This window comes from Gallinula chloropus (genome assembly GCF_964237585.1).
Source record: "Gallinula chloropus genome assembly, chromosome: 4".
Lineage (NCBI taxonomy): Eukaryota > Metazoa > Chordata > Aves > Gruiformes > Rallidae > Gallinula > Gallinula chloropus.
The window spans coordinates 16,741,836-16,761,224 of NC_140088.1; positions in this window are offsets into that span (position 1 = coordinate 16,741,836).

Genomic DNA, 19,389 nt, shown 5'->3' on the forward strand with positions numbered 1-19,389 from the left:
GCAGCACCAGCAGGTAGCGGGAGCTACTGCACCTACGGCTTCTACCCCAGCGCTGCGCCCACCCCTCTGCTACCTCCTCGGCCAATAGCCCTACGCCCAGCGGGCAGCGCGAGCTGTGAATGGGTGAAAGGAGCCGTCGATCAGGCGCTGTGGCGGGGGTGTCGCCGGCGGCTGCCCGCAGCTTCAGCCTGAGGGGAATGGCGGCGGGGGAAGTGCAGGGTTTTTGTGGTCCCTTCCTGCTCGAGTCTGAGTGCGTGTAATTAGCTAGTATGGAGCTGTATGAGCAACTGAGGTTTTGGTGCGCGCCTTCAGTTTTGAGATGTCGGAACTTTCTACAGCGGACTGGGGAAAAGTTAGTGGTGTAGGAAACAATAGGACAAGGGCACAGTGAACACCGCAATTACATAGGGAGTTTCGGAGGTAAAGGTTCGCATCAGTGGGAAAAATTGTTTCAAATTGCAAAGGCAAAGTGACCGAGGATGTAGTCAAATGTTTGCACCTCAAACGTGGCACAGGTGGTACATTACCATTGTTCACAATTCACCTGCCTGTTGGTGAACAGTACTTCTTCAGAGGCCTGAATTTGTAACCTTAAAAAACCCATTTCTAAATTAATAAGGAAGCTCCCTGGTTATACATAACAAATGATGAGGTAAAAAGAGTTCTCCTGTTAGGCAACTCTAGTTCTGTTCCTTAAAACACTCTGTGGGCCGTTTTCTGTATTACAGCCCACAGGCCATCCCTTGTGCTGTAACATTCATTTAGCACTGGGGAGGTCCCTGGGCATTGTGCCTAAAGGATCTGCTGCAGACGATAAAAATGGTTCACAGGTGGCTATTTTTTCCTATTTATGATGCAAAACCTTTCAGTAATATGAACACCTACCTTAAACTATTAGCTTATGTGACATTGAGCTCTTGAAAGATATTTACATTTAATGGCACATACTTCCATATGGTGTTCCTGGACCAGGTAAATAAGAAGTACCAATACATGCTAGAAAAATTATATATTTTTATAGATATGTGCGCACACACACATACACACACACATATATATGTATTCCCCGTGTTGGCTTTCCTAATGATAGGGGGCTAATCACAGCAGATAGGAGACTAGTCTAAACAAGCAGAAATTACCCAAGTGTAGTTGCAGGAGTACTGGTTTATAAAAGCAACTGAGACAGCAAGTTTTGTGTGTGGTAGGTAGCCCCCCCCCCCAGCAACCATTCTTCATAAGAATCCCAGTATGGTTCTATACAGAATACATATTACAATAACAAAGCAGGACAGCTCTGTTTACCTGTGAGAAAGAAATAGAATGGGGAAAATACTTATCTGCAAGACTATGGCTACTTTTTTTTTCTCTTAACACATACAAAGACCAATTTAGCTCATTATTTCAGTTGGACAGCTTTATCTAGTATGTGATGTTATGTAATAGAGGGTTGAGACTCCCAAATTTAGGTCTGTACTGCACAGGGAGTATCACTAATGATACTCTTTTTCCTCAGTATTAAGAAAAGCAAACTCCTTTTTTTTTTGCTTCAGCCTTATTCGGGACATTTCTTTCATGTCTCCAGGCCTCAATCTTTTCTTTCTCAACACAATAACTGATATAATGAAGAAAAGCAAGAAAGATCAAACCCCTATGTTTCCAATATTCTTATAATATACATCACCGGATTATAGTTACTACTTCATCTTCTGTGCAACCACTGTTGACTTGCATATACCAGACTTCCACTGCACTCAGAAGATACTTGGCCAAGGTAAACAGAAGTAAATCCACAAAGATCTAAGCAGTCTTTGTGCAGAGGAAGAAACCCTCTATGGTATCAGCCAAAGAAAAGAAGTATCCAAGCTTCATACCAAGGTCTTAACCTACAGAAAACTTTTGTTTTCAAGATGCCAGCTCCCATTCTGCAAGCTAAGCTTGTAGGCCTCACCATCATTTATTTCTGAGAATACTTAATGATCTTTTCAAGTACTCATTTAGATTTATGTGGTGGTGTTCTATTATTAAGATGACTGTTTTATATAAAAATGGTTTTTTTCATAAGATTGATCGACAAGTCCCATGGACTCAATATAAGGAGTACATACACCTTTATTTTTTATTCTTACATCAAGTCATTGGTGTTTCAGTTTGCATAACAAGCAAAATGAGGAAAATTTGGACATTTTAATGAAGAGTTGTTTGCTTTTCCTTTAAAGTTTAACGCTTCCTGTCAACAAATGTGTGCAGATAAACTTGTTTGTTACAAATCTGCTTCAAAATAAGAGTAACTTGCAAAAAGTGCTTCTCTTTAATTTCCCATAACCCCTTTTTATTGTAACTGTAAGGCTAGAGGAAAGTACATGTGTACATAAAAAAAACTACAGGGAGATTAAATATTGGCTAAGAAAAAATGCAAAGAAAAATTCCAAGTGCAAGCAGGTAGCAAGACAAATGGCATGTATTTTCAAAAATGTTTGTGCTTTAGCTTTGCTAAACCCAAGCAACTGCATTTGAAAAGATAGGTCATATACAAGACTAAGTGTGAAACGAATACGCAAATTTTCTCTCATCTCACCTTAATCTTCTATCTTTTCAGTGGAGAAAGAAGTGAATACTGGTTTGAATTCCACAAGGACCTTGTTGTGGGTATCTTTATTTCCTCCCCCCCACCCCTTTCTATTTTGATATTTGATTCCTGCGGCATCTTATTTGCCTGCATAAGCCTCCTGTTATATATGCATTAAGTAAACAGACTTCAAACAATTCCAAATTAATCATCTTTATTTACCTGGGGAGACTGGTTCTATGTTCCTGCGTGTCTTTCTGAGGCATAATCCAAACCACACTTCACCCTTAATTAAGATTTTGAGAGATTAAAAGTCATAATACTCGGCATTTGTGTTTTGTTTTCTGTATTTAAAGTGTTTTTAAACACAAACTACAAGGTCATTTTCATTCACACACATGCGCACATGCAGAATTGTCCTGTATATAAACTGTACGTGTAGCTCAGTCATTTACATGCAAAGAAATGTTGTAGTATTAGTTGAGTAGGTCAATAGTGTTTGTTGCTTTTCTAATTAAGTCACATGAGCACCTAAAGCTTTCATGCTACATCTATCAGCCATCTCAACTTGGTACCTACCACCTGCTTATGACTAAATCAGATTCATAAATGTTCCCATGTTCTCTACAAAAGCTATTAAATAGCTATAGTCAGAGTACCTCTACTACATAGCCAAACCATTTAAGTTCAGCATACAGCATAGGGACCACAATGACTTCTATTGGAAAAGATCCAAAAAGAGAAACACAAGACAGATAGTCTTCCTTTTTAATTAAACTGATTATCACTTGATTGGGAGATTTAGTTTTCCCCATTTCTATTAAAGATGTTCAAATTTATTTCTTCCAGAGTATCTAGAGATGAGGCTTGGATACATTTTCTGCCTGCACCACAAGGAATAAGGTTAGAAAGGAAAAAAAAGAAGACTGTTTCAGGCTAACATAATAAAATATAATTGATATCACCGAATATATTTTCAGTCATGAAACAAATTAATGCACTGCAAGTACTCTTAACTATGAAGTAATATAACAAAACTATTCTCAAGACTTGAAATAATTGGCTTTGTTATAAATATCCAGCCTTGGGATATTTATAGTCCCTCAGGATACTCTACAAATGACTTTTCCAATGGTACTATTGCTGTCGTGTCTGATTTAAGCATCAGGGCACAGAAAAAGTAGTGGAAGAGGAACATATACTACCACTTAACTGTTCACTTACATAGCAGAGTGTTGAGGGATAGTCATGAGAAGCACAGTCAGAATAAAAAGGTTGGTATTGTACTTTAGAAAAACAGAGAAATATTAGTAGAAACAACCAATTAATGTCCATTGTAATACAGTAGATGGAACATACTGCCTGACTTGATTCCAAAGCAGCAATACACACCCAAAACAATTTTGTATGTCTAACTTGCAATTAGATAGTCATGAAGTCCATGCTGTTAAAGGTCATCCAACATCTGGGTGACAGGTACTAAGATGTTAGACATAGTATATGGTGAGGAGAAGAGATGGAATATGAGATAGGTAACAATAAATAGGGAGTCTCTGTGTATGCCCTGTAAATTATGTCTGAAAACATTGCACTGCTTAAGCTATCCTGATAAATTTATCTTTCAGTAACTTACATTTTATTCAGCCTTTTTAATTTTGTATTTTCAGTCATCAGATCTAATGGAAAGCCCAGAAAACACTGTGAAATACATCTTTAGAAGAGGTGGATTTTTAAGGGACAATGGAGAGAATGATACTAGTGGAAAAGGTAAGCAGCCAAGAAGTAAAAGCTGGCTTTTATGGGAAATAGCACAGGTACATCGTGCTGTCAGTCGACAGAGTGAAATACTGAAATTCATGGGAAGAAGAACATGCAGACTTCTGAGAAAACACAACTTCTGAGAAAACACAGAAGAAAACCAGGAAAAGTGAGACAGGAAACCTCTTTTGTCCTTGTAATTTTCTGCCATCCTCTGGTATAGTTATTAAGGCAAATTCTTAATTTAAACCACTAGAGAAAAAGACTAACCTCAGAGATGGAAAAGTGTGTTAGAATAATAAGTGTTTATATGTTTCAAATGACATGTTTTTCTTTTCCTCTGCTGCTTTTATCCTCCTTAAAGACTTCAGTCATTCCGAAGCAGACGTCTTCAAATCTTAATAATGTATGCAGTTAGTACATGTTAGTGGATACACCAGTCTTAGAGTAAACTAAATTTTAAGTACTTTTTACCAAAAAGATAATTTAATTAATCTTTACTCATTTTTTGCAAAAATGTATTAGTTTTCTTAAACTGTGCTCCTGATCATCATCATCAAGAAGCTGTGTTTCTTATTTAGTGGTGGAAAGGCAACTGCAATATGCTTCTTGAGATAACTGAAAGAATAACAATCATAGAGTAAGAAATGCAGCACTTTTCAGGTGGTAATGTTCTCAAATATCTATTTAGCATTCTGGGTATCTCAGTTTTGTATTTTTATTCCTAGAAACTACTTTATTGAAATTATTTCACATCACATCACATAAATACCATTTTCTGTTGTTAATGCACGTGCTTTTAAAAAATTATTGTTTTCTTTCAAGTTAGATTATCAATAAGTAAGCTTATGAATGTTTTTCTGCATTTGTTCTGTATTATTAGCATCATTGTCTGAAGGATTTACCTAATAGCAGTTATTAAAGCCTTTATTTTGAAACATTATTTTCCCCATTGATGCTTCATTCTGCATAAGAAAAGATTTAAAGCTACACACAATAATATATTTCTGTTATTAGAATCAGAAGCTCTTTAGCTTTTAAATGGGCCATCCATCCAGTATGACTCAGTCACATGTCACTTTAGTCAGGTGCTTAATTGGCTTGCTGGATGGTTGCATGTATAAATATATGTATAAATTGCTTGATCTAAGAGATATCTTGATAAAATAGATGTAATTTTGTATGTTTAATTCTGTAGAAAGAAGTGAATCCTAAATGGACTTCTTTTTTCAAACCAATTGAATTTCCAGAAACTTAAGGGCAATTAAAAATGTTGGTTGCCCATCAGGACTGGAAAACCAGGCTATTATTTCATTGCCAGCAAAAATTGGAGAAATGTTTTTGAAAATTTTTGGATATATGTCTATAGATAAATGCATCAATATGGCTCTACTCGCATAAACAGTGATTATTCATACAATTCACGAATATGCCAACAAAATGAACAAAACTGAAGCTGCTGCTTGGATGTATAAACAGAATTTGTTTGCACATTATATGTATTCTATGACATGTAAGCAGGGGAAATAATAGTTTGATGCTGTTTAATATTTCAGATTAAAATGTAGAATTCCATGCTGCAAGTGGGAAAGTGTGCGTGGTATGCGCTTTGATAGAGGTCTGCAGAATGTGAAGTGAACAAAAGAGATTGCATATGTGCCTAACAATGTCAACACTGCTGTATCATCTGGGCATTCTATTTTGAAAGAAAAACCCTCATTAGTGCCATTTTGAGTATATGACTGATGTTTAGGTCAGTCAATAAGGTTTTTAGGCATGATGCATACCTCAACTTTCAGTTAGTTTTGGCAGTAAACCATTGCTAAAATTTGTCATCTGATCACACATTCTGCTTTACAGTTGTGATTGCTGAATTATAAAAGTATCGCGGTTGTGGCTGGAAGAGACAACAATGTGATCATAGGAAGCTTTTGTGGGAAAAAAACAAACCAACCAGCCAGTGGAATGGCAACAAGCGAGATGGATTTGCTGTAACCACATCAAATGTGGATGCTGGGAAAGAGGGGAGGACAAAGAAGGCATGTTGCATGTTTAAGGTATGAAATTCTCCATACGTTATCTCATCACTAAGCCAAAACTCTTAAACCTGAGGGATTTAAGTTAGGCACCTAAGTAACGTTTAGGTATCTAAAGAAAGGCTGGATTGATCTGCTTCTGTTTAAGTCGTGAAAGACGTGACGCTCTGCAAGCAGAAATACATCAAAGACTATTACAATGCATGTGACAATCGTAATAGGTACACGTGATATTTGTCTGCTAGAGTATCAGCAAGCATTTTACATATGTAATAATCCAGTGTGCTGACTTGATGGGTCAGTTTCCCATGGAATCACCTGGAGCTAGTTGTTGCAAATTCCCAGTGCAGAGATTGCCTGCCAGGATCCCATTAAGATAATGCTGTTTTCTAAATTTAACATGCTTATAATCCACATGTAGTTTAATATATTTTCTCTTTCACTTTTTTTTTTTTGTGTGTCCTGAAAATTCAAATACACTTCAAAATATTTAATGGAAGCTAGCTTGTCCCAGATTTGTTTTCATTGTCTTTAAACTAGCTTATTAATAGATCCTAAACATCAATCAGATTTTTTGAGATAATTTCAGTTAATTGGAAAATAAATATGTAGTTTTAAAAATCTGATTTATTATATAACAATTGAGGCTGTCTTTTTACTTGGCTGTTTAACAGGAATAACAGCCGTAGGATGAGATTTGTCCCTTGAAATGGTTGCAAATAGAACCAAGGGAATAATTAATCCTAGGGTACTAGCACACTAATTAGTATCGTTTGATTTGATAGGAGCTGTAGTTCTCAGTACCTTTGAAAATCTGTTTTTATTTTGGTGTGAATATTTTAGCCTTTTTTTTCACTTTAAGTAGCTGTCATTCTCAGTATATTTTACATCATAATAGGAAGCATCTAAGGATGGAATACTGACAAAAAGGCTGTATACCATCTGCTTACATATCTTAATTTTGACAATAAGAAAGATTACAAAAAATTCTGGGGTCTTATGAGATTTAAAGAAGCAAGAGGCACAGTCAGGGTGAAATGCAGCACTGTTAGTAGCATATTAGATAAATACAAAGTAGCTCATCGAGCCTGGAATAATTGGTCCACCACTGTGCCTGCCATATGGCCAGCAGATTGCAGATGCCCTTTGCCCCAGCTGTCTTGTGCAATGGCAGTATTTGAGTTGTTCTTTCAGTCATTCTGATAAAGCAGTTTTTCACACCTACTAGTTATGTCATTATAGGTTGCAAAGATGGCCATTACTTTGTTTAAGACTTGCACAATTGCTAGGGGCTACTTCTGATTTCTGATGAAGTAGAATAAAAGCACTGGACCAGCCCTTGACTGTTTTGACCACAGGTATGATGCACAGAAAATAAACACAGTAGAATTTCTTTCTGTGTTTAGATTTGGCTCTTTTTAAAGGCAAAGTTCTCTTCTGTCCATTTGACCTAATTTTTCTAAGTTTCTCTGTTTATAGAAAAAACGCCTCAAACAGGTAAATTGAAATTATGGAAGTGTCTAATATACTAAATATACTATAATTCCATAACTACAGTAGTTTTTACACCATTTAATTAGACTCTATGATCATTTGAGACATTCTAGAAGTTCTCAGTTTTGTACTGATATGGAGAGGTAAATTTTGAAATATGTGCCTGCTTTATTAAGGTGACTAGATCAGCACAGGATTTGGCTGTTTCATGACAACAGTGGTGAAACTTACCTGGAAGCTGAAAAAAATATTAGTCTGTTGGGTATTTTCCTGTAGATTGATAGCAATTTACCACCAGTATGTTTCTTTGTAGCTGCTAATTCTCACCAGCACTCTGGCTGACCATTTACAAGATACTCACAAGAGGTTTACAAACCATTTACATTGCCAAGAAACTTACCATGCAGGGGGTAAAAGAAATATAGAAATATAGAAAATATAGTAATATAGAAAACTTGCAAACCATCAAACTTATAAACATGCTAAAACTTTCTGAAAACATGTACAGGGATTTATCAGCATCCCTATCTAGATTGTTTATATGCATTTCCTATTTTTGTTGGGTTAAGAGCAGTGTTTGTTCTGTCTTTGAACAGCACAGTTGCTGGTCTTGATCCATTATGTGGGCTTCTAAACAGTTTTCAGAGAAAAAACATTTTTCACTAAATATGTTGCCTCCATTTTTTTCAAGTCTTCTAGTACAAAACTTGGATAAATTTTTAAAAGAAAGAGAACTACATGATACCAACCATATGAATTAAGCCAAGTTTTGACCACTAACTACTTTCAATTCACCAGTAGTGAAAACAGCTAGTTTTCAGCAGTCCTCGGGTTATCATATTCACTGAGGAGGTTAACATTTCCTTTTCTTTTCTTTTGTTGTGGGTATGGGAGGGGGGTTCTTTCTTTGTTTTTACAGAGTGCTGATACCTCTTCTGTTTGGTATTGTTATTCATACCTTTTTCTGAAATCTGAAAATAGGTTTCAAGATACTGAAGATTGGGATACCTTCCCTACATGGCAGATTCCAGAGGCTCTTCACTATCTTCTTCCATATTGATGTTTGTTCACCTTTTCCAGATTACGTGTCACAGGGACTGTAGCCAATATAACCTATTCACAAAAGGCTCCATTGTACTTGAAAGTAACCTGCCAAGTATTCTCCTACGTGTTGGAGATAGACCTTGTTTTATCCCCATGTACTTTAATGCATTTGAATGTCAAGATTTTTGTTGTGATCTAGTTCTAATGACTTCTCCTATGACATCCAACCACCCTTCTTCATTTCATTTAATTATTTTCTCAACCTCTGATACATCTCTGATTCATCATTTTATTGAGTGCTTATGGATCAAATACTCCATAATCCTGGCACCAGCCCCACTTTTATTGAATCATACAGACTATTCTTATATTGTTTTCAGGACTGGTCATTGAGATGTGCTATGCATAGACCATTATATAGCACTGTGATACTCCCATTACAGATGGTGTGTCACAGGTATGCCTTCCCAATGACGTAGGTGGAAAAAAAGGGAGTTGATAATTATCTACCCATTGCTTATAGCTTATTTCATCCTGAGTGGCAATAACAAATTGGTCTGTGTCAGCGGTCTCCTTGTTGGAAAAATATTCCAGGGCTGTATGATAAGCAACCTTGTGGGCGGTTTTAGGTTTATGAGGGCTATGCATCGAGTAGATGGTTCTTAGGCCCATAGTGATTATTAAAAACTCAACTACATTTGTATATTAACTGAACTGACAGTAAGTTCTGGAATGTTACTATGTGATTGTTTCCCTACTGGTTTTGCTGTGATTTTACTGTAGAGGTTGGAAGCATACATGCTCGTCTGCTGTAGCAAAAACATAGTGGTATACATCTTCATAAGAATAGTGAGATGGTAAAATATTGTTCACTCACATAAAAGCTAGGAACAAGTATAGTGAAAGAGTATGAACAGTGCATTATGTAAGGTGCTTTTTGACTGTAACATAAAGTCAGAAAGGTTTCATTATAATACACTCAGGCAGTAAGTGTCAAACTACAAATTCCTGCTACAACATACTGAGATTAAATCATAGAATTATAAAATGGAATCATTTAGGTTGGAAAGGACCTGTATGGTCACCAAGTCCAACCATTAACCTAACACTGCCAAGTCAATCTCTAAATCATGTCTCTGAGCACCACATATACGTCATTTAAATACCTCCCAGGATGGTGAATCCACCACTTCCTCAGCAGCCTGTTTCAGTGCTTGACAAACCTTTCAGTGAAGAATTTTTTCCTAATATCCAATCTAAATCTCCCCTGGTGCAACTCAAGGCTGTTTCCTCTTATCCTATCACTAGCTACTTGGAAGAGGAGACCAACACCCACCTAAATACAACCTCCTTTCAGGTAGTTGTAGAGTGTGATAAGGTCTTCCCTGAGCTTCCTTTTTTTACAGCTAAACAACCCGTTACCATGTTACACAGAGTAAAAAAGAGGTTTTTTTGAAACTGTTACAAGTTCTTTGCGAGAGAAATATAAAGATTTTACCCCTATCTCAACCTTTCATGTTTCAGTGTTACAAAGTTTTGTTTTCCTTTTGTGTTTCATAAAAGTGCCAATATCATTGGTCATGATAGGTGAGTTACAGCACTTTTCACACGTTCTATAAATTTTAGTATTTTATACTAAATACAGTCTGCAAATGAGTAAGTTTAAACCTCCTCTTCTTATACAAAATTACAGGTTTTGTCTTTGTGAAGCAGGTATTTGCAACAGCACACTATGCTGTGTCTGTCTTGCCAGTATCTTGTGAATAGAATGGGGTGCTCCTTCTTCCAGAGCCTTTATGCTAGGGATAAGGAAAGTAATCAGATCTCCATTTCTAGTTTTATAAAATAGAAAGTCATTGGCTTCACTGCCATGCAGTTCAGATGTTACGCTGGGCAATCCTGCAACTATTCTAATCAGTTATGTATGCAAGGCATTGCACACTTGTTCATCACTCTGTGAGGCAAGACACCTTGGGGTGTGATAGTGCCATTTCGTAGGACATGATTTGTTTGAAACTGTGCCACATATGCAGTGCCTTGTCGGTGTTCACATGCATCCCCATTGCAAGAGGTCTGTCAAACAGCAGCGCTCACACAGCACCGGAGAGCAGGTATTCATCTTACCCCTGACCATTTTTCATTTGGCAGTAAATTGACTTGCTACACATTTGAGAGGCATCCTGCAACACTTTAACCACAATGTCGTTGAGCTATTTCCATACAATCAGCCTCAAGAGGGGGTCAGTGGGTTACTGTGTGTCACGTCCCACCAGGCAGGCAAACCGGGGAGATTCAGACCTGTGTGTCCCGTCCCAGCAGATGGGTAGGCTTACAGTTAAACTTTTCTACCTGCCCCAGGGGACAGGCTAACCCTCTCTTAGCTAGTCTCTTTTAACACCCACACTGGTGAGATGAGTTTCTATAATCCTCTGAGATGTCCCAAATCTGCATTATGCTCCCTGGCCCCACCCATCTGGGGAGGCCGAGCATATCTTGTGCAGACTCAGTGTTTAGTTGTAGAGTGCTCTGGAAATGAGTCAGTGGGGAACGGGGGTCCCAGGTGATCATTTGACTGGACTGATGGAGCAGTGGCCTCACATAGGACTCTAGCAAGAAGGTGCTGTGCTTCCACAGGGCTTATCTGTCACTGTTCCTTATTGCATAAGGACAAGATCCTGTTTATCAGAGTGGCTACTGCCTGAGGAGCTGCAGGGACAGTGTCCAGATAGTTTATCAAATGAGGACCCCACCTGAGCATAATGTCCAGTTTGGCAGAGCGGCTGCTTGGAGATCAAGAGCCTACAGGCCCTTACAGCCTTTGGAGGATGGAGGCCCTAGTCCAATGCTTTGCAGATGCTTGCAGCATCAAGCCCCTTGTGAGGTGGGACCCAGCCCACAAAACATTACCCTGCCTCTGCAGGATCTGTGATCTTGGAAGACAGATTTTGAGACAGACCACTCATTCCAGTTGCCATGAAATGGTATTTCAAGCAATACACTGTGGTACAGCAAAACTGCCTAATCCTACAAGGTTTGTTACCCCTTGGGAAAATAAAGCTCTGACTAAGCACAACTAGGGGAAGCAGAATTTGTACACATGCCTGTATAGACTGTGATACAGCTGTAGCCCTTGTGAGGCCTGGTAAGAACCTTGTGAAATGAGATCCTGCATCAGCTAGGAAGCTGTTGGTAGGCTGGTGTGAATCAGTACCACAGTAAATACTGCAGCTGTTGTCCTAAGGTTCTGAATGATTCCAGACAAGGTAGAAGTCATTTTTAATACTCTGGGTTCTGCCCTTGCATTTCCCTGTCATTTATCTTTAATTCTTTGAGCACTGTTTGCCATTGTATGTAAACACTACTCTCAGCATGGACTGATACACTCTGGGGCATCCACTTTATAGCAATGTTAGAGAATACTACTTCATTTGGTTTCCTGACAATTTCTTGTCTGTTAAGGATTATGAAAAACACAATATTGAACTATAAATGTCTGTCTGTATGGATATTCTTTCCATTGACTCTGTGTTTACAGTGGTTGACTCTTGATAATGTTATTGTCAATACTCTATTAGTGGCTAATAAGAGAGAGTTGAGGACATGAACATTATTTCAGTACACACGTGCCAGGAAGCATGACACACATCCGTTGCAATCTATGTGTGTAATTTGTTCTATCAAGTGTCTCATGAGACAGGTAAATACTACAGCCAGTGAATGGCTACAGTAGTAAGTGTAATTTTGACATGAAGCTCGTCCAAATATGTGAGTACTGTGGCACATAGGCCTGTAGCAGGTTTCTACACATATGATACAGTAGTGGAAACATGATGTGTGACCCCATGATCTGATAACTGAGATTACTGCAAGTACCTCCAACAAATTATTTTACACTGGTAGCTAATCATACATAAAAGTTGTTAGATCTGGTGTTGTAACTGAGCTGGATATCTGGGTGACTATAGAAGTTTATCCTGCTGTAACTTTGTAGCTGGATGTTACAAATTAATAGCTGTTAGATTCTGAAGAACAACATAATTATTTGCAGCTATTTTGGTAATGTCTAGTGATGCTAGGAATGTTCTAGTTGTTTCATTCCTGCAAAAGAAAAGGCACTGTAAAATTTTAACAGTAAGGGATGAAGTAAGAAGAAAAGTGATGGGAAAATAGGCCTCAGTAAGTTTCAGTACACGATTTACCTTGCATAACGTCATGTGATGAAAGCAAGTACCCTTCCACCCCCTTCATGTGATCTGATTCCAGTTGGTATGATTCCCCCTCTCCAACCCTCACTGGTAAGACCTTGCTGTTAGTAATTTAGAAAGTCTGATGTTGTCCCAAGTTATCATCCAGGAATTTAACGCATTTTTCAGATGCTAGTCTTCCTTATTCTGACAGGTTTTTTGACCCTATTGTCATCACATTTTATTGTATTATTTATAGGACAAAAGGATCTGTATTTTTTTTTAGTTCCATAATCTTCTCAATTAAGGCTTACTGTAACACCTGTTGTCTGATGCATTTAAAACCATTTAAAAGTAAAATGTAGTTTGGTATCACCTCTTGTTGTCTTCTTACACTCCAAACTTCTAGATATTCCCAATGTTTATTGAGGATTACATTTTAAATTAGGTGAAATGTCATTGGTTATTTCCAAAATTAGCATGCTTTCCTATTTTAGAAATATTTTCAAAACCTGGAATAAATGCATTACACATGAAACAGCTACTGAGGAAGGAGGCCATTTCCTACATCTAACCAGTGTAGGAAGCATCTTCAAAACGGCTCTAAAGATGTCTTCACGGTAAAAGGTGTGTTAAATTAAGAAAGACTGAAGACTAAATTACCTGGAAATGTTCAAAGATGAGATGATTCAGCAGCATTAGAAATGTGAGTGAGGAGAGGGATGACAATTGTAGGCAGAGGAGCTGACTTTGGAATGGGAAAGTTGTGCTGAGAAGGGTTTATTTTGGTGTCCTTCACAGTGTGAAGAGCAGGATTCATAAATCACGGAATGGCTGGGGTCGGGAACACCTCTGGAGGTCATCTAGGTCATCTAGTCCAACTCTGAAAACAGGGTCAGCTAAAGCAGGTTGCCCAGGACTGTATCTAGTCTGGTTTTGACTATGTCCAAGCATGGAGACTCTACAACCTCCCCGGGCAACCTGTTCCAGTGTTTTACCACACTGACTGTAAAAAGGTGCGAGGGGTTAATGTTTAAATGGAAATTTTTGTCTTTCCATCTGGACCTGTTGCTTCTCCTTCTTCCACTGGGCACGACTAAGAAGAGCTGAGCTGTCTTCTTTACTCTGCCCCCATCATGTATTAAATACTTTCTCACCTTCTTCAGGCTGAACTGTCAGAGTTCTCTCAGCCTCTCATTAAATTAATAAACAGTCCAATCCCTTAATCATCTCTGTGTCCCTTTGCTGGACTAGCCACACTATGTCCATGTCTTTTGTCCAGGAAAGCCAAGAACTGGACCCAGCACTCCAGATGTGTCTCATCAGTGCTGAGCAGAGGGAAGGATCCCCTCCCTCTGCCTGCTAGCAGTGCTTTTCCTGATGCAGTCCAGGGTGCTGTTGGCTGCCTTTGCCACAAGGATGTACTGCTAGCTCATGTTCAGCTTGTTTTCCACCAGGAAAACATTCAGTTTTTATGCAGTTTTTTTCCAGCTAGTCAGCCCCCAGCAAGTAGTGTTGTCTAGGGTTATTCCTCCCTAGATGCAGAACTAGGTGCTTATCTTTTTGAACTTCATGAGATTCCTGTTTGACCACTGTTAAGTGGCCTGTTAAGGACCCCCTGAATGGCACTACTCACTGTATCAATCACTCCTCCCCCCCCTTATTTTTTGTCACCTGCAAACTTGCCAACTGTCCTCCGCTCAATTTTGTGATGCTGGTCACAAGCCTTTAAGCCCAGTAGCTCAACCAGCTTTCAGTCTGCCTCCCTGATCACTTATCTAGGCCATAATACATCAATTTGCTAGTGAGGATGTTACAGGAGTGAATATTGAAATCCTTGCTGAAGATAAACAGTATCAGCTGCTCTTCCCTCATCCATCATCCCAGTGATTTCATCATAGAAGGCTGTCAGGTTAGTCAGGCATCATTTCCCTTTCATAAATCAATGATGACAACTCTAGATCTCCTTTTGTGTGTGTGTGTGTCTGTGTGTGTCTTTAATGTGTTTGCAAATGGTTTCCAGTGTTATTTGTTCCACCCCCTTCCCAAGGATGAAGCTGAAGCTGACCAGTTTGCAGCTAGTTGCTTTGAATGACTTTTGGAGGAGCACAGCACAGCCAATGCTGGCCAGTTAGGCTGTCCCTACGACACCAACAGAACAGTGCTTTTTTGCTCATCTCATGCATGTTATATACATATCACAGAGATTTCACTCCAAGTTCTTTATCTGTCTAATTATACCCACTCCAAAAGGCAGCTTTTGAAAGTGGAAATGATACTTTTAATGGATTCTGAATGTTTCTTACACTTTTCATATCTGAAAATGTGTCAGAAGCAGGCTGTTGTATAAAGTCTTCACCAATTAAAGTTTTTTAAATAGTCTTGCTTAACAGTCACAACTAGTCATAGTAGACATGACCCTTATTTCTCCTCAGTAACAATTTTGAGTAGTACCTCACCTGTCATTACAAATTATAAAGCTAATCTGTGCTGATTTCCTATGCTAAGCAAAATTACCTCACTGAAAAAAATGAAGAGTGATTGCTTTTAAATAGAAATTCTGGTTTAACTGACAGTCTGTGGATATCAGTGAGACAAGTTCTGTAAGGACAGGTAATGTCATTTATTAGACCATCTGGTACAGTAGAAAAAAAGCAGGCAGGATTTGTTTGCCAGGAGTGGTTTTGTGGAATTGTTAATAGTTAAACATAGTTTTAGTCTGTACTAAGTCATGGATAAAACTAAGACAGGGAGGTAAGATTGCCATTTACTACCAACAAGCCTGAAGGACCCTCAGTAGAAGATTTCAGTGAGTCCTAACTACCTGAGAAGTTTATACAATGGTTTTCTGAAGATTGTGAAGTACAAAGGCTTGGGGTTCAGGAGGTTCTCTATTTTGAAATTTCCATTTGTGCTATTAAGTAATTTACCTATGAATTATCAATTAATACATTGTGAAGTGGACATCTTGTACCCTTTGAAAAGGTCATTATACACAAAATGAATGGGGGAAGAAACTGACCTGGTATATACTGGGAAAAACTCTCTTTTCAGCTGGGAGGGTACAGCTGATACCTCTGTTCTTACTTGGGAGCTGGTGGAGTCAGCAGTGAGTGTTTGATAACTTGCTGAACTGAGCCCTCAACTCCAGTTAGACAATAAACTGAGGGCCTTTACTGGATGGGGATTTTGCTGTACTGTAGAAATCACACCAGAAGTGCATTATGTTTCCATCAGTATTGCTTTAAAATTATGTAAAATGTATTCTCCTAACTGCAGAGATTTATTTTTTATTTCATTTGATTTAGACCTGAAATGGGATTCACCTGCTCTAGTAATACCTCATCTCCTTCTCCCCAACACCTGCTGGTGTACGAGTTCAGACTGATCTTCAGGTACTAGCTAGCAACTGTTAATAGAGCTACAGTTTATTAAAAGAAGTTCTGAATTTTGCAGATAAAAGGTAATTAAATTAAGTAGCTATATAAGGAAAAGGCTACTTATTTATTTTATTTTTTTACAATGGGCAGAGTTATTACTTGCTGAAAGTGGAGATAGCAGCTTGAGAAGGAAGTGCCTAGCAGTAACCATTGCAGCAGTTCATGTCTCATGGAGAAGCATTTGAACCTTTGGGCTCATCAACACCCTCACCCACAGCTGCAGCAAGGCTTGGGAAGGGCTCCTCTGCCAGGTGCTCTTAGGTACTACCTCTGGGTTTTAGTTGTACCATTCTAACAGCTTTTTTTGAGTCCTCTGCTGGTGATAGTCAAGTTCTTAATTTTCTTCCTTCTTTTTTTGTGGTGGTAAGTTTTGTGTTTTCTGTACTTCAAGTGAGTAACCGAGTGGTGAGGAATGTTTATGCTGCTCAGTAATGCATCTGGGAGTGTTGTTTTCAAGGTTAACACTGAACTTCATGGTTTGAGAAAGTAATAGATTAGCTATTTTTTACTTTAAAAAGTATTGGAGTGTTTGAGCAGATTAAGTTTATCAGGGTTTTGGATTTGCTTTGACTGCTGTTTCCTTTTAAAAAAGAAAAAGATTATTTTTAAATAGGTTTGTTATTTGCCCACTAGATGTTTGTGTATCAGAGAATGCTGAAGCTTTTTTTAATCCTAATAAATTCTGACTTCACATTAGGTTTAAAACTCTCTTAAAGTCTGTATTGTATCAGAGCTAGAATAATGCTTATATCTAAACTCTTTACATGAAGGAAAATGAGGCATCCACAGTGCTGTATTTTTGTTTGTAATGGAACTTCCAGTGTTACATCCTTTACCTGCTTTTGCCTATGTTTCTAGAAACCTTATGATATCTTCCATGTTCTTAAGATACTTTAATTTTACATAAATGATTGGAAGAAAATGTCTACAGAAGCAGACTTTTATTGCATGAAATTAATTTGTGATCTTTAATGACCCTAATTGAAGGGGTCACATAAATTTCACATGTGTGAAAAGAGCCTTGTACTTTCTATATCTTATAAATTAAGGAATGTTAAATTCTTCTTCCCAGTGTTTTGATGTGTGACTTGTAATAGCGATTGTTTGGGTTGGCAGTTCTGTGTTAGCCTGGTATAGTAATTGCTTTCTGGAAATATACCTTAGTTTTCATACCAGGCTCTGTGTTTTGTTAAAAAAAAACATGCCTGGTCTGAAAGTGACCTATTTTATTTTTTCTTCAAAGAAAGAAAATAACTTTATTATTTCCTTTCACTACCCATGCTTCTTCTTAGCTGTTCTTGGAAAATGTTACAAATTTGGTTATTTCTAGTTGTCTGATACAGGCAGGGAATTAACTCTGGAGAGCACAGCACATAGGATGAACTTGTTCTGTCACAGAGAATTTGTGCACGTGAAATTGAGAAGTGCCGGTAGAAAACCCGTATTTGTCTGGTTCTCCTCCTCTAACCCTCGGATTTGTTTTTATTGTGTTGGATACCTTGGAGCTTGAGGTTTAAATTGTCAGTGAGAAATATCCTCTCCATACACAGGGGCTTCCATTCCATGGCTGGTTCGCCTTTGGAAAGGCTGGTGATACCTTAGAAGCAGAGAGAGAGGATTTATCAGGCAAAGCGTTGTTGCGTTAGGAAATACTACATGTGAAAGCCTAAAAATGGAAAGTAACATCACTCCTAACAAGGAGAAAATATTGTATGAGGGAAGCAGATGCTGCTATTAAGCTGGATGATTTTGGCATTGTTAAATTACTCAGATTGGTAGGAATAATAAACTGAGTGGGAGTGTTAGAGAAACGTGATAAGGGGAAAGAACTGAAGTGAGTTGTAGAAATACAGTACTTGCACAGCTGTGTTTTTCCCAAATAATGTCAAGTTCCCAGTGGCCACCTAAATAACGATTCTCAGTGGCGGTTTATGCTTGCTTTTATGATTGAAATGAATCCTGAGAGGTAGACAGAACAGGAGGAATTTTAGAGAAAGCTTTTGCAAAGGGGCGTCACAAAGTAGGAAGGCTTTTTAGTGAGAGAGAGATGACAGAGATCAGACTTACTGGCTGCTTCCTATTCGTAAGGAGTTCAGTGAGGAGCAAAAAAAAAAAACGTTTCTCTGTATGATCTTGGAGATATGGACAAGGAACTAATGTGTAGTAACCTTGTTTTGAAGTGGCAGTGGAGAGCTGTAGGGACAGGAGGGATGCACATGATATTGCAGCCTGCCAGAAGTCATGGTTAATGAGCCTATGGTAGTCTGTGGTACCTGATAAGTAGGATTAAACACTAAGAGTGGAAAGATGGTATTTTAAAAAGTGTGTTGACCGAATGCATGAGACTTAAAACTCTGTACTTCGACTACCTCGTCTGACACGCAGGTACCTATTTATCATGTCCACTGTTAGCAGTGTTGTCTTTGGCCTTGAAACTCTTCAAACTAGTGCTCAAGCCTGAAAAAGATGATTGAATAGCAGAATTAGATTTGAACCATAAAATAACAACTGAGGTATTAGAATCATGTAGTAAAAATCCCTCACTATTTCTGAACTGATGGTGGAGAACAAATGAATTGCTGAGATGTTATGGTTTTCAAATAAACTGGAATGACTTTGAGAGAACTGTTTCTGGTTTTATTAGACAACTTAGCTTCTCCCCATGAAAGCACGAACATGGAGCATATCAAAAAGCAAAGAGCTGGGCTTAGGTCTAAGAAAGATAAAAGAAGATGCAATGTTTTAAAAAGGCAGTTTTGAGTGCCAAGTAGTTGGAAGTTGGTATGCTCTATTAACTACCTTGTCTTTTAGTATAAATGGAACCTGCTTGCTCCTGTAAGCAGAAGATAATGCTTTTCAAGTATTTA